General features: G+C 44.8%; 1 protein-coding gene across 1 annotated transcript in view; it reads left to right on the top strand.

Moving 5' to 3' along the window:
• Positions 1–27,629, top strand: part of SLC22A23 (solute carrier family 22 member 23) — a 167,121-nt gene that overhangs the window by 31,164 nt on the left and 108,328 nt on the right. The window lies entirely within an intron of this gene.

Below are 27,629 nucleotides of genomic sequence, written 5' to 3' on the forward strand. Positions count from 1 at the left end.
TTATCTGTGTTAAAATTGTCTACAATAAATTAATGTTATTGTTTGCATTGAACTGATTCTACCCAGCCTGAAGTGCAATTAGTGTGTATTTTTTGCAGCGTGGCACCAAATTTTTAATGGGCACTTGACTTGACACCCCTAACTGCTTCCCAGGGAGCTTTCCATTCTACACAGTTTTTAGAGATGTTGGTTATCATTCCTTACCTCTGTGCCGATTTTCGTGGACAGTCAATTTTTTGTGACTGTACCGCTGTCTTACCCACAGGCATCAGTGTCCGTGGTGACCCGCTGTCCATCTTTGCTTGTTTGATATTGTATTTTTCATATTCTTTGTATATTCTGGGTTAGTTTCTTCAGTAACTGGACACTGTGGTTACTATGTTGCTACACTATGTTCCTTAACTTTGTGTTCATCACCTGGATTCATGAGATGTTGTTACTGGGAGATGCAGGCTGCCCCTAGTTACCAGTCTACAGTTACAGTGCAGCACTCGGCTCCTGTCATTGACCAGGAGTCGGCACTGTGGTGTCACCCATCTGTGGATGTCACCTGTGTGTGGCCCACACACCAGTTGTGACACCACTGGGGAGTGCATGTACACTTGGAGTTCTATTATGTCCATTTGGTCTTTAGCGCACAGCCCTGTTGGCATTGCTTTTCCTTTTGAGCGTGGACTATAATATTTTAAAAATATTTCTATCTAAAAAAAAGAGGGATTGTTGGGAGGTGTGACATTATCCCAATAGGAAATAATAACCCCACATTTATTGCCCCCACAAAAGACTGCTCTGACCTATCAGACTAGATGTCACTTTCATTGTAGGCTTTATCATGGTCCCATAGCGGTTCCATTACTGCACAGCAGGACTAGTTGCAGTAGAAGAGAACTCCTTCCCTCTCTCGTCCTCCACTGCAGAAGCCTCTGTGACTCACTGAGGGGCAGATGTATCAAGCTTCACAAAGTGATAAAATGGAGAGTGATAAACAACCAGCCAATCAGCTCCTACCTGCTATGCAACAGACTGGGTTTGAAAAATGAATGGTAGGAGCTAATTGGCTGCTTGTTTATCACTCTCAATTTTATCACTTTGTGAAGCTTGATACATCTGGCCCTCACTGCAGTGCACTCTATGGACACACAGCACGCAGATGTGTGACCTGACTTCTTGTTACCATGTTGCTGTTTACAGGTCACTGCGCATGCTATAACTGTGCACCTTCCAGAATACAGTGCCGCCTGGGCTAGAAGTTATCACTGACTGTGAAAGACACTGTGCTGCTTGTGACTGGCATTTGCCACCAAGCCCCTACAGTCATTGGTCACCCTATGGGGTGGCCATTCCACTGGGACTGTCCTTGAGCCAGCCATGCCAATACACATCCCTAGGCCAACCCCTTCACTAAATCATTGTACTTGTCACAAACTTTACTAGCAAGCAACCAATCACCATCAACTGAAACTCAAATACTGTGCTAATTACATTAGCGCTAGAAGCTATAGCTAGGTTGCTTTTAACATGAATGTGTCTCGCTGCTTTACAGCTGCTCACGGGCACCAGCAGGTCAGTAGAGCAAGTGTCATATCCGTAATAATATATGGACCCAGCAAAGTAGCATTCAGTAAAGAATGGAGACTCTGCTCATGAGGGATACCGTGCTAAGGTCGATGTGCATTGCGTCGACCACTGAAGGTCGACAGGGTTAAGGTCAATGCCTGAAATAGGTTGACAGGGCTAAGGTCGGAAGGTCGACACAGTCATTAGGTCAAAAGGTCGACATGAGTTTTCCTGGTACTTGTGTATTATAGCGGCGCCCCCGATTTCCATTGCGCAATGTTTTAATCGCATCGCATGCCATGCACCCGATGGCATGCGATGCATCGCGATTTTTGCCCCCTATACAATGAAAGATTGTATACGCACCCTAAAGGGTAATGGGTGCTTACAATGTTAAATGCACCATCACACGCCACCCCCCCACTATAAACGTGAACCCGAAGCGTGGCGAGCGCAGCGAGCCCGCGAGGGGTGGAGGTACGCGTCCTACGACCTTTTCATACCCCCACTATCCACGTCGGCGTGGAGTTGAGAATAGAAAGTGTGGCGAGCGTAGCGAGCCACCAAGCCCGAAGCGTGGCGAACGCAGCGGATACCTTCACAGGTATCAGAGTCCCCTTGCGGCCTTCACAGGTATCCGCATCCCCTCGCGGGGCTCGCTGCGCTTGCCACGCTTCGGGCTCGGTGGCTCGCTGTGCTCGCCACACTTTCTATTCTCAACTCCACGCCGACGTGGATAGTGGGGGTATGAAAAGGTCGGAGGACGCGTACCGCCGCCCCTCGCGGGCTCGCTACGCTCGCCACACTTCGGGTTCACGTTTATAGTGGGGGGGTGGCGGGGGGGGGGTGCATTTACCATTGTAAGCACCCATTAGGGTGCTTATACAATGTTTAATCACATCGCATTGTATCGCATTGTATGCCATATACAATGTCATACAATTTTAAAATTGTATGGCATTGTACAATATCGAGCGATATCGCGTCGCATCGCATACCATCGTATGCCTTATGGTATGCGATGCGATGGGCGCCGCCAAAATACACAAGTACCGATTTCCTTGTTTTTGTGTGCAGACAGGTGGTATTTCCTGCCCTACCATCCACTATGGTGGGAAAATAAAATAGTCTGCTGAGCGCAGCAAGCCATGAAAGGGGACGCAGTGCACGAAGGTTTGTCTTTTAACATTTTGGATAAAAAAGGGAAAACCTCATGTTGACAGTCAACCTTCCCATTGTCGACCTAATGCTTGTCCACCTTCCAACCGTCTACCTATTTTAGGTGTCGACCTTCAGTTGTCGACCCAGTGCATGTCTACCTAAATTGGGTCGACCCAATGACCCAAACTTCTAATGAATACATAACCCATTAATAATGTTAGCATATAAAAAAAGTTTATTGTAATTTGCAAAAGTTTAAGATCCCATGTGATCTGTCATGTGATCACATTTGTAACCATTTTATTTCTTACACCTCACAGGGACAGGCTCTGATCGGAGCCCCTGTCCCTGCGTGTTTTCTATTGGTGTCTAATGTGGGTGGTTCTGGCATAATACTGGGGAACCTCTGTGCTGACGAGGAGTCATCTGCAGATCTCAGGAGAGAAATAACTCACTTGTGGGGGAAACATCTGGGGAACCATGGCTTCAGGATTGCCTTCCATCTGGGCACAAAGCGGTCCAGGGAGAGGGTCAATACTAAAATATATTTAGCTGCTGTGTAGACAAAGATATGGGATATGAGGAAAAATTGGATTTTAATACCTACCGGTAAATCCTTTTCTCGAAGTTCTTATGGGATACAGGGAGTCGTTCATAACGATGGGGAAAAGAGCTTATCCGAAGGAGACAGGCACATATAAAAATTTATACAGGGTGTACTGGCTCCTCCCCTCTGCTCCCCTCCCTCTAGCTTCAGTTAAGTGAACTGTGCCGAAGGAGAAGAACAATATGAGAGGAATATGTGTATATTTACCGTGGTGAGATTCATCCAGCACACCCAACATTCAACATAACAGACCACATTAGCAACCCCATAACCTGGGAAGTCTAAGGGCCTAAGAACATGTCAACATGACAACTATTTTGAACTGTGTTCCAACTGGAACAATGTATAGAATTATCACCTAAGTGACAATTTACACTCGTGGACCTTTAAGGTACACTATGTAAGTTTAAGTTACCTAGGTACCCAGTATTGGTCCATATCTCACAAAGTGAGCAAGGCAAACCTCCGCACAGAGGCGGGTGCCCTGTATCCCATAAGAACTTTGAGAAAAGGATTTACCGGTAGGTATTAAAATCCTATTTTCTCTATCATTCTTATGGGATACAGGGAGTCGTTCATAACGATGGGGATATACCAAAGATATCAGAACGGGCGGGATTGTGCGGAACCTATTGCCGCAGCACCGCTTGCCCAAACTGAGTATCCTCAGTGGCCAGAGCATCAAACTTATAAAATTTGACAAAAGTGTGTTGGCCAGACCATGTGGCTGCTCTACACAATTGTAAGGCCGAAACTCCTCGGGCAGCCGCCCAGGATGTCCCCACAGAACGAGTAGAGTGAGCTTTCACCCCAACAGGCATAGGCAGCTTTGCTACCACATAAGCCTGTTTAATGGTTGCACATATCCATCGTGCAATAGACTGCTTGGAAGCAGGACGTCCAATCTTTTGGGCGTCATAGAGGACGAAAAGTCCATCAGTTTTGCGAATCCTTGCTGTTCTCCTGATGTAGACACGGAGAATCCTTACTACGTCCAAGGATGTTGGCACCTCAGAATGAGGCCCACCAGCAGGAACCACAATTGGTTGGTTCACATGGAACGCAGACACCACTTTGGGTAGAAAACGCGGGTTAGTGCGTAATTCTGCCCTGTCCTCAAAGAATATCAAATAAGGACTCTTGCAAGTCAATGCCCCTAGCTCCGAGACCCTCCTAGCCGAAGCTAGGGCTAGTAAGACCACGGTCTTCCAAATTAAATATTTCAGGTCAATTTCCTCCAAGGGCTCAAACCAGGAGGATTTAAGGAACTTCAGCACAACATCCAAGTCCCACGGTGGAGTAGAGGCCACAAAAGGAGGCTGTATATGCAATACTCCTTGTAGAAATGTCTGCACTTCAGGAATATTAGCCAGTTTCCTCTGGAAGAAAACAGATAATGCAGATACCTGCACTTTCAAAGAGCCTAGGCGTAGGCCTAGATCCAGACCAGCTTGAAGAAAGCTAAGAAACCTTTCCAGTTTGAACTCTGAAGGAGTAAACTTTTCCTGTTCACACCAACCCACATATCTTTTCCAGATATGGTGGTAATGTGCAGCTGTTACCGGTTTCCTTGCACTTGTCATAGTTCTGATGACTGAAAAGTGAAACCCCTTCTGAGTCAGGATCTGCCGTTCAACTTCCAGGCCGTCAAACGCAGCTGTTCCAAGGCCTGGAAGATGCACGGTCCTTGCATGAGTAGATCTCTTTGCAGGGGTAGGCGCCATGAGTCGCTTTGTAGACTTAGAAGCTCCGGGTACCACGTTCTTCGTGGCCAGTCTGGGGCCACCAGAATCACCTCGGTTCCGTCTCTTCTTATCTTCCTTAGCACCCGAGCCACTAGGGGGATCGGTGGGAAGACATACACCAGGCTGTTGAACGTCCACGGTATGGAGAGGGCGTCCACTCCTTCTGCCTGAGGGTCTCTTGCCCTCGAGAAGTACCTGGATACTTTCCAGTTGCTTCTTGATGCCATCAAGTCTACCAGTGGGGTCCCCCACCGAGCCACCAGAGAACTGAATACCTGGTGGTGTAGACTCCATTCCCCGGGGTGGAGCTCGTGGCGACTGAGGAAGTCTGCTTCCCAGTTGTCCACCCCGGGTATGAATAGGGCCGAGAGCGCCTGGCAGTGACTCTCTGCCCAGGACAGGATCTTCGATGCTTCCCTCATACAGGGCCTGCTCTTGGTCCCGCCCTGTCTGTTCAGGAATGCCACAGTGGTGGCGTTGTCTGATTGGATACGGACCGCCTGACCGCTGAGGAGAGGGGCCGCCTTCAGAAGTGCGTAATACACGGCACGTAACTCCAGGTTGTTGATATGAAGGCGTGTTTCCCATAGGGTCCACTTGCCCTGAAAGGACTGACCCATGGTCACTGCCCCCCATCCCGTGAGGCTTGCATCCGTGGTGACTAAGACCCAATCCTGGATGCCAATCCGACGCCCTGCCAGCAGGTTGGGCGTGTGGAGCCACCACTTTAGTGACAGTCTGGTCCGAGATGACAACACAATACGCCGGTGCATCTGGCGGTGTGAACCGGACCACTTCCCTAGGAGATCGAGCTGGAAAATCCTGCTGTGAAACCTCCCGAATTGGAGAGCCTCGAAAGAGGCGACCATCTTTCCCAATAGGACAATGCACTGGTGCACCGTTACCTGGGGGGTCCTCAGCAAGTCTGTGACCAGCTGCTGGATGTCCAACACCTTGTCCTGTGGCAGGGACACTCTCATGAGAGCTGTGTCCATCACCATGCCCAGGAACTGGAGTCTCTGTGAAGGGATCAGAGAGGACTTTGCCAGATTCAGGAGCCAACCATGGCCCGACAGGGTCTGTATGGTAACTTGTAAGGCTGTCTGTAGTTCCTGTGGCGACCGCGCCTTTACTAGCAGGTCGTCCAAGTATGGTATCACACAGATACCCTTTTTCCTTAAAACCACCATCATCTCCGCCATCACCTTGGTGAATATGCGCGGGGCTGAGGACAAGCCGAATGGCAGTGCGCGAAACTGATAGTGCTCGTTTAGCAGCGCAAACCTCAGGTATTTCTGATGAGGGGGCCATATAGGGATGTGAAGGTAGGCGTCCTTCACATCTAAGGACGCCAAGAACTCCCCCTCCTCCAGTGCCGCTATCACGGCCCGCAAGGACTCCATCTTGAATTTGGTTACTTTTAAGAAGGGATTCAGGGATTTTAAGTTCAGAATTGGGCGTACTGACCCGTCTGGTTTTGGAACTACAAATAGGTTCGAGTAATAACCCTGCCCCCTCTCCAGGGGAGGGACCCGGGTTATAACCTTGGCCTGTACCAGCTTTTGGATTGCTTGCTGCAACACCACTTGGTCCTCTGGGGACGCTGGGAGGCCTGATTTGAAGAACCTCTGAGGTGGCTGAACTGCAAACTCCAGCTTGTAGCCGTGCGTAATAAGAGCCTGCACCCAAGAATTGAGGCACGAGGCTTCCCAAACCTGGCCGAAGAACGCCAGTCTGGCTCCCACCTCTGCCGGAGCTAATGGTGGAGCCCCACCGTCATGCTGCTGGTTTCCCTGCAGCTGCCCCGGATGGCCGCTCTGCGGTGGCCGAAGCTGAAGGCTTCCTGAATTTACCACGGGAGCCTCTTGCAGCGTTTGAACCACCCCTGGCTTTAGGGCGGAATTTACTTGCCCGAAAGGACTGCTGGGAGTGAGCCTGAAAAGGACGCTTCGGCGCCTGTGGAGTGGATGGTAGGAAAGTGGACTTTCCCGCCGTGGCTTTAGAGATTAATTCGTCTAAATCACTCCCAAATAACCTGCCACCTGTGAAGGGGAGGTTTTCTACACTCCTTTTGGAGTCAGCGTCAGCTACCCACTGCCGGAGCCAGAGGGATCTGCGCCCTGACACTGCCATGGCTGAGTTACGGCCGTTAATGGCTCCTAACTCCTTCTGTGCTTCACACAGAACTTTAGCAGTGTCCTGAATATGGTGTAATTTCTCAGACACCTGTGCTACTGTCATGTCGCCCAGAAGACCTTCCTGGATCTGGGAGGCCCACGTATATATGGACTTGGCCATATAGCAACTAGCTAATACAGGACGCTGACACGCGCCACTAGCAGTAAAAATGGACTTCAAAGTGTTTTCAACCTTTCTGTCCGTGGTGTCTTTTAGTGAAGACGACCCTGGTACTGGGAGTACCATCTTTTTGGCTAAGCGAGACACAGAAGAATCAACCTCTGGTGGCTCCTCCCACACCTTACGTCCCTCAGGATCGAAGGGAAACGTGGACTTAAACTTTTTAGCCACTTTAAACCTCATTTCTGGGTTATTCCACGCTGACTTGAATGTACTTTCCAGGTCAGCCTGCTCAGGGAAAACCACCTGTTGCTTTTTCTGAGTAGCAAAGAAGGCATCCCCTGCTGTGGATTCAGCTAAGGGAAGGTCCAACACCTCCCTGATTGCCATAATCAATGGCTCTGTGCCCCGCAGTAGTGACTGTGAAGCATCAGGCTCGTCATCACCTGTGTCTGCATCATCCACATCATCATCATCATCCCCATCGTCAGCCCCGGAATCAGGGGTTTGAGAGGGGGCCTTTCTCTTACGAGTATCCCCAGGGGTGGGAGTAATTACATCCACTCTGGCAGAGAGGATAGCCAGCTCCCTTTGTACTCTCTGGGTCTGTGCTGCAGTAGCAGTTAACTGTGTAGTCACAGTTTCAAGCATGGTTTTTATACCTGTAGCCCAGGCTGGCTCCTGTGAGCTGTCCTGTGTGCTACTTTGCTGCCCAGTTAGTTGTGGGGGGACCCCAGTACTTTGTGGGGACATGCATGGCTCACAAGTAACCTGTGATGAAGATGCTGGCACAAACTTATCACTGCACACCATACATGTAAGTTTCCTCACCATTGTGACAAACAAACAGTCTCCCCTCACACAGCGCGCACACACAGTGGATATGCAGTGTGAAATTAACCAGATAAATACTATGTGTAGCCTTATCTGATCTTGTACAGCTTAACAAGCCAGTGGGGGGTGTACAGAGGATAATGGAGGAGACCAATACACCTGATAACCTTAGCTCTCCGATTAGAAGAGCTGGTAATACAGTACAGTAATCAATAACAGTACTTTACAGTGTAAGCAGGCAAGTGCACAAGTACGCAAGCGCTGAAAACCTGAAGCTGTCTCTGCAAGCAGATTCCCTCTGATCCACACCGCTGAGGAGTGTCTGGAGCAGTACAATGGCGTTTCCAGCAGCCAGGGAAGAAGCAGGAAGCAGGTTTTGGCGCCCTCACAGAGCTAGTCTCACTCTGGGTAAGCTCCGCCCAGCGTAATGGCGCCGGAGCTTACCTGCGTTTTATACTGAGACTGACATTGGGGAATGTCCAAACCTCTTTGGTAACTGCCCTGGACAAAACAGGAACTGTACCCTGTCTCAGTGTAGGCAGGGGGTTACGCGGTCCCTGTGCAGGGCACCGCCATACCGCCGCCATCTTGCCGCACAATAACCCGGGGACCCCACGGCGGGGGACCCCGGGGTAATACTCACCACTGACGTCTTCAGACTGGACTAGGGGTGTGCGGCGTGCCAGGGGTGTGCGCGCTGCAGCGCAATGCCCGCGGTAACATCACCCACTCAGGACGGTGGTCCTGTGGCAGGGACAGCTCGGTACCTTGAAGTGGCCAGCAGCTGAACCCTTCCCCTAGTCTCCCACGACGCAGGACTGCTGTTAAGTCCAAACAGCAGCCCCAAAATAATAAAGAAAATAAAACAGAAGATAAAACTCTCTGGAGCTCTTCCTGATCTGTGCTTCTCCTGAGGCACAGTTCTCAAACTGAAGCTAAAGGGAGGGGAGCAGAGGGGAGGAGCCAGTACACCCTGTATAAATTTTTATATGTGCCTGTCTCCTTCGGATAAGCTCTTTTCCCCATCGTTATGAACGACTCCCTGTATCCCATAAGAATGATAGAGAAAAACCTTGTTCGTGGAAGAACAAGCAGGGAGACAAACTGTAACATTAGTATAACAGTCTCTGTATATAAATAGTCCAATCCAGCAATTGAAGATATTGAAATTGAGCAAAATAACACTTAACAAAAAGGGCCTGTGTGCATATATAATATGCACACATAAAGGGGAATAAGTTGTCTTTTATATAGTAGTAAGTGGGGACCTTCCCAAATTAAATTTACAGGACCCTGCCCACCTTCCCCGATTTTTTGGAGTCTCCTGGTCATTTTGGGAGAGTAGAAGACGACGAGGTTTGACGACGAGGTACTTTCCTCTCACGAGGAATGTCGCTCCAGAGTGAGCGGATACTCCCTGTGAGGGGTGTGGCCTGAGTAACCTGAACCAACAATAAATTGATTTTATTTCCCTCTATGGGTCAATATGCAAGTTGGTGGTGCTCCCTAGAGTCCAGATATGTATAGATAGGATTGGATTTTCTTTTCTCCAATCCTATCTATTTTGGGAGAGAAGACAAGTATATACTCTGTCACGGAGTGTACACCCCCTATTTTTATGTTCTTTTATTGTGCCCTCACTACATCTGTCTGTCGTATACTTGGCTGGCCTTTGTCAGAGTGTTTTATATTGTCCATTCTTCTCTACCCCAGTCTGTTTTGTACTGTTCTTTATGTCCCCAACACATTCACACATGCCTACCTTCAGTCATATTCAACTGGCACTTTGCAGATCTCTTTGCCGATCACCCGACACTCTGTAAATCTCTTTGCCAGAACTTAGGGCCTAATTCAGACCTGATCGCAAGGCACCTTTTTCTCAAATGGCCAAAACTATGCTGCACTGCCAATGGGGCAGATGTAACATGTACAGAGAGTTACATTTGGGTGAGTTTTTTTTGTTTGTTTCTGTGCAGAGTAAACACGGTCTGCATTATTTTTACACTGAAATTTAAATTTCAGTTTGAACACACCCCACCCAAATCATGCTCTGTCTGCATATGTTACAAGTGCATCTGCCCCACCTGCAGTGCATCATGGTTTTGTCCATTTGAGAAAAAGGTGCTTTGCGGTCAGGTCTAAATTAGGACCATTAAACCGATGATCTTCACAATCAGAATTTCTTTGTCATACTATTTGTGTCATTTTGCTACTACATTGTGCATTCCTCCCAACTTTTAGTACTATGGATTTGGGAAGCAAACATGCAAAGGTGCCATCTGCCTGAAAAAGGGACATGGCCATTGGTCCAGAAGGCCTTTTCCAGTGGTGAGGGTGTGGCCTCACTGCACAACCCAGACATTTACATTTTAAGGACAAGCCCAGCACTCCCTGAGCAGGTGGGTGTCCCTTGGCTCACCTCCCTGTACTGTTTAGATGCTATGCGCATAGGTGCCGATTTATGTTTTTGCTGGTGGGTCCTCAAGCAAAAAATATAGGGGAGTGGCTTCATGGGAAAGGGGCGTGGTCACAAAATCATACTGATTTATATTACGCAGCACAGTTGCATACCTCCCAACTGTCACGATTTTCGGGTCCTGTCCCGCTGTCCCACCCGCGGCAGGCATTGTCCCGCTGTGGGGGGTGGCAGTTGGGAGACCCCCCAAACTAGTAGAATAGACGCTGTGCGCATGCGCACAGCGTCTATTCTCGTATGAAAATGAGGTCGCAGCTAATTAGCATAAGCCGCACCCTCATTTGCATACGCCCCACCCCCTTTTCGGGCGCTCGCACGGCTTCGCCGCGCGAGTGTCCCTATTTCTTCATGTCAAAAGTTGGGAGGTATGCAGTTGTCTCCAATATTCAAATTATGGCAACAGTGCCAAATACATAAATGCCCACACAGTGCAGGTACAAAAATCCCCCCCCCACAGTAACAAATACATAAATGCCCCCACAGTGCCAAATACATAAATTCCCCCACAGTGCAGGTTCATTAATGCCCACACAGTACCTGTGCCAGCAACGAGGGAGGGGGAGTCCAGTGGGACACGCGCAGGTGGGCCGCTGCTGAGTGGGTGGGTGCTCATCAATTTCTGTGGGTGCTCGGGCCCTCAAGCACCCACAGAATCAGCACCTATGGCTATGTGTATACCCCACAATCATCTGCTATGATCATAGACTCCAAAATCCTGAACCGCCATCCGTCCTGCAGGAAACTGCTGCCTTCGGGTGGGGCAGCGGAACATTGTCTTATTAGTGGAATTGGGACACTTGAGAGATACCGTATATACTCGAGTATAAGTCGACCCAAATATAAGCCGCGTTGACTCAAGTGGGACCCTCACTCGAGTATAAGCCGAGGGGGGCTTTTCAGTATAAAAAATGTTCTGAAAAAGTAGGCTTATACTCGAGTATATATGGTATACATAATGTTACAAATTTTACATATTATCAATTTAACATTCTTACAGTATTTTATTGACTTTTTAAACTTAAGCCAAAATTCGGCCTCATAGAGACCTGTTGTCTTTCCCATGTTTTATCATCCCTACTGTTGGTACCATATAATATCCACATTATGCAGATTACAGGGACCCTGTAATGGTTACCATTACTGCCTCAATGCACTGAGGTCATGGGTTTGATTCCCAGCATGGCCCTAACTGTGTCCTTAAGTTGTATGGAGAGCTGCTCCCCTGTATTGAGGAATCCCAGGATCCCATGGGCATAGATAAATCTTCATAGTGCATAAGTTTCATTTATAAACAAAAAAAAAGCAGTCTGCCTTACATATTTTTTTTCTGGTGGTAACTGAGAGTTGACCCACCGATCTCATCCAATATGCTGCTCCTGCATAAAGGTATACTCAACCCTTACAATGCAAGAACCAAAAAAAAAAAGAAAGTGCTCTTGGAGGTGATCTGTTAATATTTATTAATCAACAATTCACATTTATACACAGTTACCGTCCATTTAGTATTTAAAACCAATAAATCATAAAATCATTTAATTGCCTTTTTAGATCTTGATATGCTAGAAAAAGGACTTTCACTCTATGGGCAGTATTCAATGAGGATAATTCACCCTGTTTCACAGCGAATTTGTGCTATTTTCGTGTTGGAAGGTGATTTTTTTTTTGGGTCAGAAAGCGAATCACCGTATTCAACGTGCACTTCTCGCCGTCTTTCTGTAGTGATTTTCGCCGTGTAGCAAATCGACATCTTTTCATGGTGAAGTGGAAAGTAAACTTTTAAAATAAAGTTGTTGTTGTTTTACATTTGGTGTCAAAAAATCAGGAATTTTATTATGTGAAGGGCATGCTATTTTTATTCATGTGCTTATATTAGCACATGAATATATATTTAATAAAAAAAAAAAAAATATATATATATATATATATATATATATATATATATATATATATATAAAATATATATATATATATATATATATATATATATATATATATTTTTTTTTTGTTACACAGAGCAGCCAGCAGGGGGCCGGGAGCCGAGCCGCTCATTAGATATTCATATATTCACTGCACCCGATCATTACATATGCACGATCGGGTGCAGTGAATACCCAGTCCCCTGCTGGCTCTCCCGGGGGGCAGCCTGTGCTGCCTGGCTCCCGGGGAGCCCACCTCCCCCCCACATACGTTCTGAGGCAGGCAGGGAGACTTCCATCTCCCTGCCTGCCACCGTCCTCAGGCTCATTCACACTCGCCGTCAGGGGCAGCGAGCCCCCTGCGACGTTGAATAGGGGGGACGGCGAGGCTCCGGAACACGGCGGGCATTGACGAGTGTGCAGCGAATCCTAAACAGGATTCGCTGCACACCGTCAATATTCGCATTGAATACGGCCCTATGAATTACTAAATATTATAAAGTGAAAGACCTTTGTTTCCTGCATATCAAGATTATTTGTTCTTTTTTGGGTTTTTTATTGTGCTTGTGTATTGAATGTCCATCACTGTAGATCTGTTATAAGTTACAAACCCCTTTATTATACACATGACAAAACAAAATGCCAATACCTCTGTGAGAGATGTGCTAAATATCTGCTAAAAATGCCAGCAGAGCTCACGTTTGTTATAGAAATTGAAATAAAAAATGTTTAAAAAATGATTATTTTCTATATAAGGTAAACATTACAGGTAGGGATGCCAATCCCGGGGCATTTTTTCAATCCCGGGATCCGGTATTGAAAAATGCTCAATCCCTGGATTCCCGGGATCCCGGGATTGGCATCCCTACCTGTGCTGTGCTGCATATTTGTGGATACCCACCCCCACACCGGCCGACCCGCACATTTACTTACATTAGCGGGCGGCCGGGAGTGGGTTCGGAGGTGCACGGTGCCTCCAGGCTTGTGCACCTCCTTCTTAGCAGGCAGGGCAGGCCGGAACGAAGAGGCAGGGCAGGCCGGAAAGGAGGCGGGCGCGCGTGCGGAGGAGACGTAGAGGGGGCGGGCACAGGAGAAGGCTGCGCAGCGTGAGCTCTACTGTCACGCTACGCTGGCCACACGCAGAGGTCAGGATTCGGGAGCCAGGCAGCGTCTGAGCGAGTGCTCAGACGCTGCCCGGCATTAGACTGCGCATGCGCAGTCTAATCCCGAAATCCCGGGACTGGATATTCCAATCCCGGGATTGAAATCCCGCACTTTTTGAGGCCAAATCCCGGGATCCCGCCGATCCCGGGATTGGCCACCCTAATTACAGGTCAATATGATTAATACAAATGTTTGCGTGACAATTTTTACACCAATTCCAACAATTTCACTTGGCACTCAAAGGGTTAAAACGTGCTGATAACACAGATTTTGCCAGATGGTCAACATTGAGCTATTTAATTAAAGCACTTTTTCAGGATAAAAATGTCCAGTTATTGTGCTATAACACATGGGATTTGGGAGAAGTATACAGGCACATGAGTTAGCACTTCTCTGAGCGGAGGCGATTTTGGGGGTCAAGCTGCCCCAAAGCAAAATATTATTGGATGCCCCCTTAACAAATACCTTTCACCTCAGCAGTCACGGCTGCTGAGCATAGCTGCAGAACAGGTTCTGTGTATACATCATTATGGTGTCACTCTTGGCTCATGAGGTTGACTACAGTCCAAAAAAAAGAACATACACTATGTAGAGGAGAAAGGATGAGGATGTCCCAAAAAAGCACAAAAAAAAAGCAATGCTAAAGATCATTTCTCTAAATAAGAAAAATTAAGAACAGACATCAAAGCAAGGAACAGAGAGTTGAAAGATGCCATTACTCTGACTACACCGACTTATATATTTGTTTATCTCAAAATATATCCCCACCCAACCTCTCCGCTCTGCACAAGATCTGCGTCTCTCATCCACACTCATTACTTGCTCCCGCTTGCACTTGCAGGATTTTTGTCAGGCAGTAACCACCCTATGGAATGCCCTTCCATGTACACTGAGACTCTCCTCTAGCCTCCAAACTTTCAAGTGTTCCCTGAAAACTGACCTCTTCAGGAAAGCTTATCGTATTCAGCACCCCTACACAACCTTCAGTAGCATTCATATCTAATTGCATCCCATCAGGAACATCTTGTAATCTGATGGGACTGCCATGCTATGGAATTATATCCTTATGTATCCCTCCTATTAGCCCTATAGATTGTATGCGTGCGAGCTGGGCCCTCCCACCTCCATGTCGGTTTGTATCTACCCAGTTTGTTTAATCACTGTTGTTTCCAATTGTAAAGCGCAACGGAATATGCTGCGCTATATAAGAAACTGTAAATAAATAAGAGCAATAGGAGGAGAAAGAAGGGGACCACTAAAGAGACAGAAGAAAAAACACCCAGACAGTGTATATTAACAATGCACATTCATCTCATAGGTAATTATGGGTGAGATGTGTCAAATGGAAAATGCGGTAAAACCCCGGTTTTACCGCATTTTCCTATGTATCAAAAATGATACCGCAGTGAAGTGTATCGCCACCTTTGGGTGGCGATACCCTATAGAAGCCTATGGGCTTCTTTTCGCCGCCCGCCGACGCAAACCCGCCGCCACGCCGACCCCCCCTCTGGCTTACCTTCCTGAAGGGTCCTCCTGGACCCTGGAAGGTAAACCTCTCCTCCCCCTAGTGACGCAGCCGGACGTTCTTCCGGCTGCAGGGGGGAGGAGGAGGAGGCACCGGGGACAGCTTGCTTAGCTGTCCCCGGCGTGTCGCCGCGTGAGGGATGCAGAAGCCGGCTGGGAGGTGACGGAGACCCCTGCACACCGCATTCCAGGTATCGCGGGGGGCCTCCGTCACCGCACCGCGATGCCAGACGCATATGTTAGTACATATGCGGCGGCATCGCGGCGGGGGGGGGGGGGGGGGGCGAGAAGGGCGGCAATGTATTTTAATACATCCCGCCATATGTGTGGTTATGGGTGACCGTAATCAAATCTTCTTTTTCAATGTGCTATGCCACCAAGGCCTACAGCAGGTATGTCCAAACTATGGCCCTCCTGCTGTTGTGAAACTACCCATCATGCCTTGCCACAGTTTTGCTATTAGGGTATGTTAAAACTGTGGCAAGGCATGCTGGGACGTGTAGTTTCACAAGAGCTGGAGGGCCACAGTTTGGACATGCCTGGTAATGTATGCCGAAGTTCTTTGCTTTACACTGGACCTGGAAATCCGTACTGAATATGTTCAGTTACTTTGAATGGTGATATACACAAGGAGGAGACTGCACAACAAAGAAGGCTTAAAATAATATAGAACTTTGTAATCATGTTTTCAATTAAACCTGGACTGCTCGCTTCTGCTGCAATCCTGATGAAAATACAAGTACATAAAGAGAGATACAGTATCACAAAATAAGTGCCTGTAGCATTCAGTGAATTGTCACCAATAGCCTTTTGCATGTGCATTGGGATCTTTGCAGTGTTGCTTGTGCATAGCCTTGAGAGAAATTGATATGCGTGTCACGCTGAATGACGTTAGAAGGATCTGTCCTTGAGCATAAACTGTATGTTGTGTGGTGAAGGCTGTGTTCTTTCTTTTCTTTTTCTTTTTAAATTCTGCTTGCCTAACAAACTAATGAGCATAGAACAGCCATTATCACACAGGACTTTGTAGGTTTTAATTCCATCCGTTCTTAATAAAAGGGTTAAAAGGTCTGTTATTTTCAGTGAAAAATAATTATTCCGGAAAAATCCTTTACAAATATGCCGTTATCTGTGTTGCATGCAAATTATTCCACTAACTATAGACTGTGGATTTAATTATAGTGTTAGATGAGGTTGGTTGTTCTGCTTGTAATTCCAGTTTCTGGGCTTTCTTATTGCATATAAAAGTTATTTGTTAATATTTTCCGAAGTGGTTGCTCTGTGAAAGTGTGCAGCCTTTCATAAACCGGAGACAAGTTTAGGGCATGACTTTTATGTTTAGGAAGTGTTCAGCTGGGCATTTATGAGAAACAGCTCACCGCTGTGAGATGAGGAATGTTACTGTAATTATGCAGCAACTAACTGGCATTTATATGAAGGTCTTACAGCAACACAAAAAGTGACACAATGTAGGTGGTTGATTTAGCCAGCATCGGCACCACAGGGATTTGTATATGACCATAATGGGAAACATTGGCTCTTCAATTGTTGTTGTACTAAACTTCCAGCATGCAGTATTTGCCAGTGCAATGAGGTACAAGGCCCGGTTTCTGAAAGTTGAAGTTGTAACCAGAACTGTATTATGTTTTTATTTTTTTATTCGCTTACTGCACGGTCACCATGTTAGAGCAATTTTGTGGTGCTGATTCCAAATATGGCATTGGTTTTGCTAGATTTGTTCTAATTTTTGAGATACAGACACGAGAAACAAGAAAAACACAATAGACAAAGTGAAATGCTCATCTGTCTACTAACAGTGACCGATCACTTATTATAATGAGGTGCAATATTCTACAAGAAGATTCTCCTCAACCCATCTTTCAACATACAAAGTCTAGATAAAAGATCAGAAAAATAAGACTTTTTCTTAGGCCATATTCTCTAAGTATGTTTGAGAGGACTTGAATTCGAGCCAGGGAAACCAATAGCCGTAAATCCCTGCAGGCTTTCTTGTGACCCCCGTATCTCTTCCATAATCATGTACATGTCTATTCTATTAACCCACCAGGGAGCCTGCCACCAAATTAAGAAGCCAGAAAACGGGCTCCAAAGGGATATCAAGGCCCACAATCAAGCTAGAGATGGAAATAAATTCATCTTAAAAGGGGCCAAGCAAGTGAGACTCGCACCAAATATCTAATGGGGAACCCGTTACATTGCAACACCACCAAGTGTCTTGCACACCCGGGAACATTTTAGCAAGTGTCAAGGGGCATCTGTAGCAGCGTTTTAGAACCTTGAACTGTTTAATGATTTTTTTGTTTTGGGGGAAAATTTATGTAAATTCTGTATTAGCTGATGTGTCTGGATTCACCTGGGTAGACCTTCAATATTTACCGTTTCCATATCCTTCATCCTATCTTTATCTTTATATGCTTAGTTCATTTTATGCCTCTGGAGTAAAGGAGTGTGGTAGTATCAAAATTATAATAAATTAAGATCTTTAAACATTGTTTAATATGAATGAATTAAAGGTGGTTTATATGGTGTATGGGCTACAGTGCTGCCTGTCTCATAAGCCATGTCTGGATCATATGTCCTGCCAGAGAGATCCTTCCACTGAAAACTATTCTTTCTAATTGTCTTCCAATACCATTCAATACCACTTGTTGCAGTTTTATGTTGGTGTACTGTATGTTAAAATTTACATTTCTGCTGCTTTCCCACTGCAGAAACGGGTAAAGACCCAGTATTGTTAAATGGGACTTCAAAACGGGTCTGACCCTGAAACCCCTTTCCCACTGCATGTTGTAAACTGTATATTACTGGATATATATTCATATTCAAGATATATAGAGTGTGTACTCCGTAAAGTAATTAAGGGGTTCATGTCGAAAGTTGTTGACATTGACCCAAAAAAATGTAAAAACCTCATGTCGACCTTTTGACTCTTTTCAACTTATTGCATGTCGACCTTTTGCTGTCGGCCTACTTACTGTCTATCTAGACCAAACAATAGGTTTTGTTAATTAAAAAAATTATCCATTCACAAACCAAGAGGGAAATGGTTATTAGAATCAGAGTTAATACAGGCATGTTACAATGACAGAACATATTACATTTGGTAATTATTATTCCAAGGACATTGGATATAATAAAAAAAACATTTATACTAATTACATACAAAAGTGCAGGTTTCGTCCTAAAAATTAAAAGGATAAACTGTGTGTGCATATCATGCGCCGGGCTCTCCTCCTCCCTGCACCCGGAAGAGGATCAGTGCAGGGAGATGGTCACAGGTCCGGGCAGCACAGCTCTGTGCTGCCCGGACACAGGTGAGGGCGGAGGGGCGATGCGGGGCGGCGGTAGGTTCACGTTAGAAGCCCATTGGCTTCTATGGGGCATCGCCAGATTTTTCTGGCGATGCCCCCCCGGCGTTGGATGCTTACAGCATCCCAAAATGAGGTAAAAACCCTGATAACGGGGTTTTTACCACATTTTTAGCTAAGAGAAACTCCCCCATTGTCTGCAGCTTGGGATAAGGCAGAATAAATGAATGCCCTGATCTGTCAATTTGCCATCTTACCTGCAGGGTATAAACTTTATCCATTGGGAGAGCACTAAATAGGCATGTAAATAACCATAGGTGTTTAGAGCCTTTATCTTTTGTAAGCTTTCCCTGTCACCCCAGAGAGACACTATGCGCATTGAATAAAACAGAAGTCCTCTTTAACGTTGCTAACTAATTTCATCTGCCTTGGGTAAAACATCTGTGTTGATACATCTGTTCTAGGCAGACATTGGGAGGGATCCTAATGGATCCCTTTTCAGGGAACAATGTAAATAGAAGACCAAAGGCTTCCATTAGGTTAAACTATCTATACTGCACATTTTGACTTCAGCACATCTTGCCCTGGGCTTGTAATTTAAAACATTCAAACAATCATGAACGTAAAATTGTGAACAAAATAAGTGCATAGAAAGAACACATAGTAGAGTATTCAATCCCGGGTCACCACTGTCCATCCATCCTGGCAGCCGTGACCCTGGCCTGTTTTCGTTTTGCTCGACAGCATATTGCCAGGCGGGATTCAATTTCCCGTCTGCCGATCAGTGAAAAGGGGGAGTGTCCATGTACACAGCAGTGGATTGTCGAGATTTGGGCCCAACAGCTTTTAAAGTCAGGCACTTTCTGTTCTGATCTGCCTCTTCAATGCTGTCGGGAAAGACAGCATTGAATAGGCGCCCGCCGCTATTTCCCCCGTCAAAATACCCTTCAAATTCCCCCGTCAAAAAAAAAAAAAAAACAAGCAATGGAATGCACATTACAAAGCAGGAATAAATCATAACTGTTCACACATTACATAACCTATAACTTAAATATGGGGGGAGGGGTCATATAGGAGATGGGAGGAATTGTTTAAGGTTAAATATGAATACCAGTAATGCAAAACAGTGGAGGAATATAGGAAGGGGAAGGAGTTAGTCAAATTTAGGCATGGGCACAGATTGAGAATGAAACCACTGGCAGGTTATTCTGTGAACTTGTAATGTATTCTGTTGAATAAAGCATTTGTATTATTGTAACTCCAGTTGATGTAATAAGACTTTGTAACGGCTGACAGGGTGAATTGCATTCAGCATGTGTATTTCTGACCCTTTTTTATTCAAAATAATTGTGCAGCAGTGAATACAATCCTGGGATCAGGAATAGCAAGCCATATGGAATCCCAGCATACATTCATGAGACGCCTGTGTGCTCATGTGTTCTGTTTGTCATGCTAGTTCTGTGTGGATGGTATGGTGGATAGAACATGCAGAATAGGTAATGTGGTAGTCTATCAACTATTTTTATGGTTCAATAATGCTAGTAATTGTTAATCTGCAGAAAATAGAGAACTGCTGTCTCACTCTACAGGGTGCGGAGAACGAGTCATGTTCTCTGAGCTAATCTTGCATAATCCTGCCTGCAAAGTCAGGTATTCCATTGTACTGAATCATAGACAGACATGTTCAGTATCATTTTTATATCAGCAAAGCATACGTAAGTACTGTATGTCATGATAGGAATGTACAGACCTGCACAAGGGATCACCGGGAAAATGCTGACTACCATTTCCACCAGTGTGGATTGGATGGTTATAATGCATCACTGTTTTCTGTATCTTATTCTAGATTCACAGCATCCCTTTTACAATTTACTGAAAACAGTTGGATTCTTCCACAAGATTTATAACCACCTGATTTGGGTAGTGATAAGTTATGTGCACTCAATGTGTTTTGTACTAGATTGCATCGCATCTATCTTAAATCGCATTCAATCATCACAAGGTGTGTGGGCACCTTTATGACGTCCACTCATATTTGATGCGCAGTCCCATGCGCATCAGATTGGAGTCGGGGGTAGGATGGGCTGCACAAAAGATAAATCTTATTGATCGATGTATCGATTCTGATGAGATGCGACAGGAAAATCCATTTCAATAGACTGGTCACCCATTCTTTTGAATATGATTTTTCAATTCACTCGCCCCCCCCCCCCCCCCCCCCCCGTCTGCAACTCTGCGGGCTTGCACGCGACTAATCACAAGTAAAGAAAATGGCACTTCAAGTGCTAAATCTTAGTGAGCTGCCGTGGGATCTCCAGTCAAAGCTTGGCCAATTTAGGAGGAGAAGTCGTCCTAATGTATGGGGGCTTTTAGATGTGCACTCTCTGCACTGATCTTGCTTCAGGTGTATCTACAGGGCTTTATCATTTAATGCTTAGGGTGGTTATAGATTACAGGAAGAAGGTGACTCACACTAAATATCCAATATGCTCAACTTCATGGGATGATTTTTGGTAGCCACCTGCTGGTAAGAAAGTATACATTTATACAGTGCTGCATAGAGTATGTTGCCTCCTCACAGAAAAATAATAATAAAGAAGGTAGACCGCACCAATGGAATGTCTGTTTGCCATGCTTTCATCCAAAGAGAAATAAGCTGTAATGCACCTGATTCCTAGCAATAAATATCTGAATTTCTATTTTGAACTTCTGTGCCATATTATCTTGTTTACATTTTTTGTTTAAATATTACAAAATAGAATGCTTAATGTAGCTAAATCTCAAATTATCTATAGACCATGCTTGACAACATGCCTGCCCATCTCCGCTTCAGGGTGACGGGGGAAGGGGGGGTGCATGCGGGCAGCGGCAGGCTCCATCAGAACAGGGCGTGTGTGCCCCCCTTCTCTAATGAGAGCTGCTCCATCTGTAGTTTAAAACCACATGTGTTATATAATAACGAATACAGTCCCTTACCTCACAAAGGACTTTGGGGTAGATTTATTAAGCTTGGTGAAGTGATAAATTGTCTGGTTTTTATCACCGACCAATCAGATCCTACCTGTCATTTTTCAAACCAAGCCTGTAACTTGACAGTTAGGAGCTGATTGGCCGGTGATAAAAAACAGACACTTTATCGCTTCACCGAGCTTAATAAATTTACCCCTTTGAGTATTGCAGGTAAATAAACATGCTTCATTTAGAAAATGGGTCCCAAAACATAAAGAAGAATGTTTCCAACGTTTCTTGCTTCCTTCTGATGTACAGGGCGGCTCTGCGTACTAGATAAGTTAATGGAGGGACATAAAACCTTCCTAATATCAATTTGTAAGGACCCATAAAACATTGTTGTGAGAGATCGATTTTCAGTGTCAGTCCATTTTTTAGGTGCTTTTTAGATGATTTGGATGTGTGTTCGAAATCTGGTATTTACTAAAAGCAAAACCAACTTGTATTCCCTCAAAATCACCAGAAATTCATCTTTACTCACAAATAAAACGTAAAATAAACCATTTCCCATAGGCATCAATAGTAACGGTTAATTTACTAATAGTCGATTTGACTATTAAAAAAAAAAGATGAAACCAGAAACCATTCTGTTTGAATTTAATTCATGTGGAATTGTATGAAACCTCTATATGATGGAAAAAGACATGCAAAGCAAATTAAATAAAAATGTACTCTTCATAAATGATCTATTTTGATCTATTTTGCATTGAAACACTAAATTTTTTTTAAGGGGAGGATCTTAGTTCTATTTTAGGCCATTTTAAATATACCCCATACTCTTCTGCTCCACAGGTTTCTGTCCTTTCTGAGCTTTCCTCAGTACACCTGCATTAGGGTTTGATGGGTGTATTGCCACAAACTCCTCACCTGTCACGCTTATCGTAATTAAAAGATTATAGTGATGAGCAGACTCCCATTGTATTATATTCATATCTGTAGCCGTTATATACACTGGTTGAAGCACACATTAGTAACGTCTTCTCACAGATCATGATAATATGAAATTTGTCATCGGAAATAGTATGTTTTTGGATCGATGATTTGTTACCTGTGCTCAGGGCTGGCAACTTTTAGCCTGGGGGCAAGTCTAGAGCACTGGCACCTAAGTAAAAGCGCATCATCGATTCCTAGAGATCCCCCCCCCCCCTCAGAATTGAAGAATATATGGATATTGCTTCGAGTGGGCAGAGATTAATTCAGTAAGAGGTTTGGAGCTAAGAGCGCAACCCACAATCGGACAAAATTGGGCTGGGAAAAACCCTGCTCCCCATTATAATAATATTAACAGCAGGACACCAAAGGCTGCTCCCCCTGTAAAATAATAGCAGGACACCACAGGCTGCTCCCCCTGTATAATAATTGGACACCATAGAGTGCTCCCCCTGTATAATCAGGCCACCACATGCAGCTTCCCGTATATTATAATAACAACAGGACACCACAGGCTGCTCCCCCATATAATAATAATTAAACAGGACACTACTGGCTGCTTCCCCTGTATAATAACAGGACACTACTGGCTCCTCGCCCTGTATAATAACAGGACACTACTGGCTTCAACCCCTCTATAAAAACAGGACCCTACTGGCTGCTCCCCCTGTATAATAACAGGACACTACTGGCTGCTCCCCCTGTATAATAACAGGACACTACTGGCTGCTCCCCCCTGTATAATAACAGGACACTACTGGCTGCTCCCCCTGTATAATAACAGGACACTACTGGCTGCTCCCCCTGTATAATAACAGGACACTACTGGCTGCTCCCCCCTGTATAATAACAGGACACCACAGGCTTGTCCCCCTGTACAGTGAGATGCTATTACCTGATCTCAATGGACAATGAGGCTGCAGCACTAGCTGGAGTAGGTGAAACGCACAGCCCAGAAGTAGGATGTGATTGGCACAGGCTGCTTTCTGGTGCCTGGCCCCTACCCTCCTACATCCCAGCCACAGCCTCACCCTTTGTAGCAGCCTCCTGCATTAGATATGTACTCAGTGCAGGAGGCCAGCGGCCATGTTCTTATAGACCAATCTGGCACTATAATACTTTAGTATTTATGGCGGCCCATGGCACTAATCTATAAAATGGCCCTGGGGGGCTCCAATGCAGATAGGCATTCATTTACAAAGCCAGTGCAAACCAATTATTTCATTACAGCCATTTAGACATGCTAGTCTTGATAAAGCATTTAATGGTGCTCTGATATTCTTTTCAGACCTGCTGTTATACTCTGCTTATTGCTGGGTCAGGGACACTACTGTACACAGGTGCAGTGTGCTGGCACTTGGAGAGGCTGGCTCTTCGTGTGGTGTGAACAGATCCCAGGTCATATTGAACCAGATTACCCATTCACACTGTAATACAACCTGGGAAGGTCCCAGGTTAAACCCTTCTACAGTAACTACACAAGTTGAAATGGAGGGTTGCTCAACCTGGGATTGCATTTTATAGGACCCTTTCAGGTTACCGCCTCTCAAATTTTAAAAATGCCAGGATTTCTTACACATGTCCATCCCGGATGTGAACCAGCTTATATCCCGGGCGGCAATATCACCATGCGCAGCTGCAGTGCCAGCACTTTCCATGCTGCATAAGGGTCCCAGTTTAATCGCTGCAGTTCCTTCTCAGGTTAAATCCTAAAAGCTATCCAGGTTAATTTCCCAGGATTGTGTGTACCATACCCTTACATGGGTTGAGCCATTTCCACTGACAAATATAACCTAGGAGTTTCTGGTCTGTGGAAAAGAGGTATGAAAGGGGGTTGGCTTCTGTACTCCTTTATTCTCTGACTGCAATTACAGCTGTAATGTCTTCCAGCACAGACCCCTGTTTATTAGGACTTGTAGTGAATGGCTGGATTGCTGTAACTATATATTTATAGGTGTATCAATTGGCCCCAAGCAGCACCTTGATCTAAGTTGTTCTGAATGAACCATTGGGACTTGACGTTTAAAGTGTGCATGTGTACATTGGTTTGTATGGGTTATTTGCAGCAACAGCAGTTCAGCACCTTTTCATACATGTGTTATATGACAGTGTGTCATTTCTCTTTTTTATGGGGATATTTATTACAGCTTCGAGAGATACAATTGTGAGAGATAAAGTACTAACCAATCAGCTTTTACCTACATTTACAGGTGATGTTTAAAAAATGTCAGGAGCTGATTGGTTGGTACTTTAGTTCTTTCAATTTCATCTGTTTCCAAGCTTAAATAAATACCCCCATAGGGGGATACAATATGAGCCCTGATCATTTATTGCCTGACCAAAAAAATGTCTGGTTTTGTGACTATAGCCCAATGGTGTGTTTTGGGGCCAAAAAATGTGCCACGATTGGGCAATAAGACATGGTTCATGTGTTATCACAGGTCTCAAGATCACGGGTCTCAAGGGCTGCCTATCAGGGATTATGCTTAGCATACCTCAGACACGTGAAGCATAATACCTGATAAGTGCAGGCATCAGGGATAACAGACTGTAGATTGCAGTAACAGGTGCCGCCGGCCTGGCATTTGCGCAGTATCAACGATTGTGCATGCGCATACCCCATGGCACAGCAAGGCAGAGAGTGTCTTCCATGCCTATTGCAGCCTGAACTGGCATTCCTGGAGGGAGGGAATGACTCCCAATGGGACTGCCTTTACTGCGTGTGATGGTCAGCTAGGACTTAACCACTACACTGTACATCTGATTGGGATAGATGAGAATCTTTCTATATTATTGAAATCCTAACTTAAAAAAAAAGAGCAAAGAAATGCTCTAGCAGAGCATAAGAAAGACTAGCATTAAGGATGATATCCTATTAGCAGTGGTAATTTACTGCTGCTAATAGGTTCGCTGGGAGGTATCCAATTAGCCCTGATGTCAGATCTCCATTGCTGGCACTTATTGGGGATTATACATGTGTGCCTCTGTCACATAAAGCATAATCTGTGATAAGCAGCTCGCTGATGGGTCCAGCAACTTATCCCAGTTCCATTTTTTTTATCACCCAAACACGGGATCCTTTTCAGTTATCGGATAGCTATATAGTGCCCTTTGTATTTGTTTTTTTTTGTGTTTTTTATAGGATACCCTCCTAAGTAGCACACAGGCATCAGATATACAGCCGTGTTGTAAAATTTAGATAAAACAAAGACCAAGGGAAGAACCATTGCGCAATCGGTAAACTGATTCAATATGAAAACGTTGGTATAAATGTTAGCCAACTCACTCAATAAATAAGAAGTTGCAAACTAAAAATCAGGACAAAGGATATTTTAAAGAAAGCCACTTAGAAGGATCTCATCATAGCTCTTTAACTCTGTAACTGGGAAAGAGATGGTCTAGCACCAGCAGTTTTGTTAATCAATATTCACTGGCAAGACTCAGAGATTAGATTTCAGTTGCACATAATCTTATTGCTGCTGGCAATGTGCTGCTTGCTCATTTCATAGGTCAGAGCTGGGGGATCCTAGTCACACATTGCGTAGTTTCTGATTGGTTAAACAAAATTCTAATCACTACAATTTTTCTATATCAAAATGAACGAAGTGCATTATATTCTGGTGTTTTTTCCTTTTCTGATTCTTATGAAAATAATTATAATTTTTTTAAATATTGTAAATTATTTATTTTCCTGTATATGATTTTACTTGGAATGTGATTGAATGATCCTTTATATAAAGCTGGCCGTACGCTGCTGTGATGTATCACAGCAGTGTATGGCCATCCAACCCCCTTGAGCTGCCTGGAACCTTCACGGGCAGCAGGATTGCATGGGATACATCACATGTGGGCCATCTGATCGAATGGCAAAAACATCCCATTTGGGCCGATCTGTTGGACTCTGGTCATATTGGACTAGTGTATGGGGGCCTTTAGTCCATCGTCCATAATTGAAAACATTATGCCTTGACAATGATATGTGATCAAGGGCATTTCCCAGGGATGCCACAAAAAAGGCCTATGGCAAAGTGTTATGGATTATAGGATAGACAAGGTGTAGGTAAATAGTCAATAGGTCGACACCAAAAGATCGACATGCACTTCATCTACATTGACAAAAGGTCGACATAAAATAGGCTGTGAAAAACTCATGTTGTCCATGTGTCAACATTTGCCATGTTGATCTTTTGCTTGTGCCTACCTTTTGTCAATGTCTGCCCATTCCATGTCGACTTCTATTTCAGTATTGACTTGAATGCACAGGGATCTTTTGGTGTCAACCTATGTATTGTAGACCTATCATCCAGATCGAATGGTAAAGGTGTAAAAATGAGTACTTCATGGAAGATGGCAGAATCTATCCATGCGACAACAATAGGCAATGTACAGCAGAATCTGTACTTTATGGAAGGGCAGCAGAAAGAACTCCAGTATTGATTTTCTAACATAGATTTTTAATCTTTTGTGTTAATAGTCTAAATCAATAATCAAAAAGTTAAATCTCCTGACAGCTCACCGATAATCATCAATTGCGGCTCGTCACATTTCCTCTCTAGGAGTTTATTTATTGAACAGCAGCTTTACTATGGCGCAGGTTATCAATATGACACTTTTGCTCACAGAATATAAAACAGCAATGCTATTAAGTGTAAAACATCCCAGGTTTGGCAATCAATAGTGTTGCTACAGTATATTATATTCTGTATTCAGATAATGGACAGATCTCCATAGCTACTGTTCTAAAATATAAAAACTTGTATTTCCCAGAAAGCACCTGGTGGAAGATTCTATGGTTTTATACTTATGTGATTTGTGTTGATTTCGGTCCCTGGTGCAAACACACCAGGGATTGAGTGAATCAGAATGGCCCTCAGTATGCGGATCCTGCTAGTAGAATGCCTTTTGGAAGTGCAGAATACGTGTATCCTAATGGTAGAATGCTTTATCACAATGTACAGTTTGTGGCTCCTGCTAGTAGAATGCCTAATCGCAGTGCTATTACCAGAATCCTAATGGTAGAATGCCGTTTTGCACTGTACAAAATGTGGACATTACTGATTTTGTGTTCCTTCTGTTTTT

This window comes from Crinia signifera, chromosome 5, assembly GCF_055691185.1.
Source record: "Crinia signifera chromosome 5, ASM5569118v1, whole genome shotgun sequence".
NCBI lineage: Eukaryota > Metazoa > Chordata > Amphibia > Anura > Myobatrachidae > Crinia > Crinia signifera.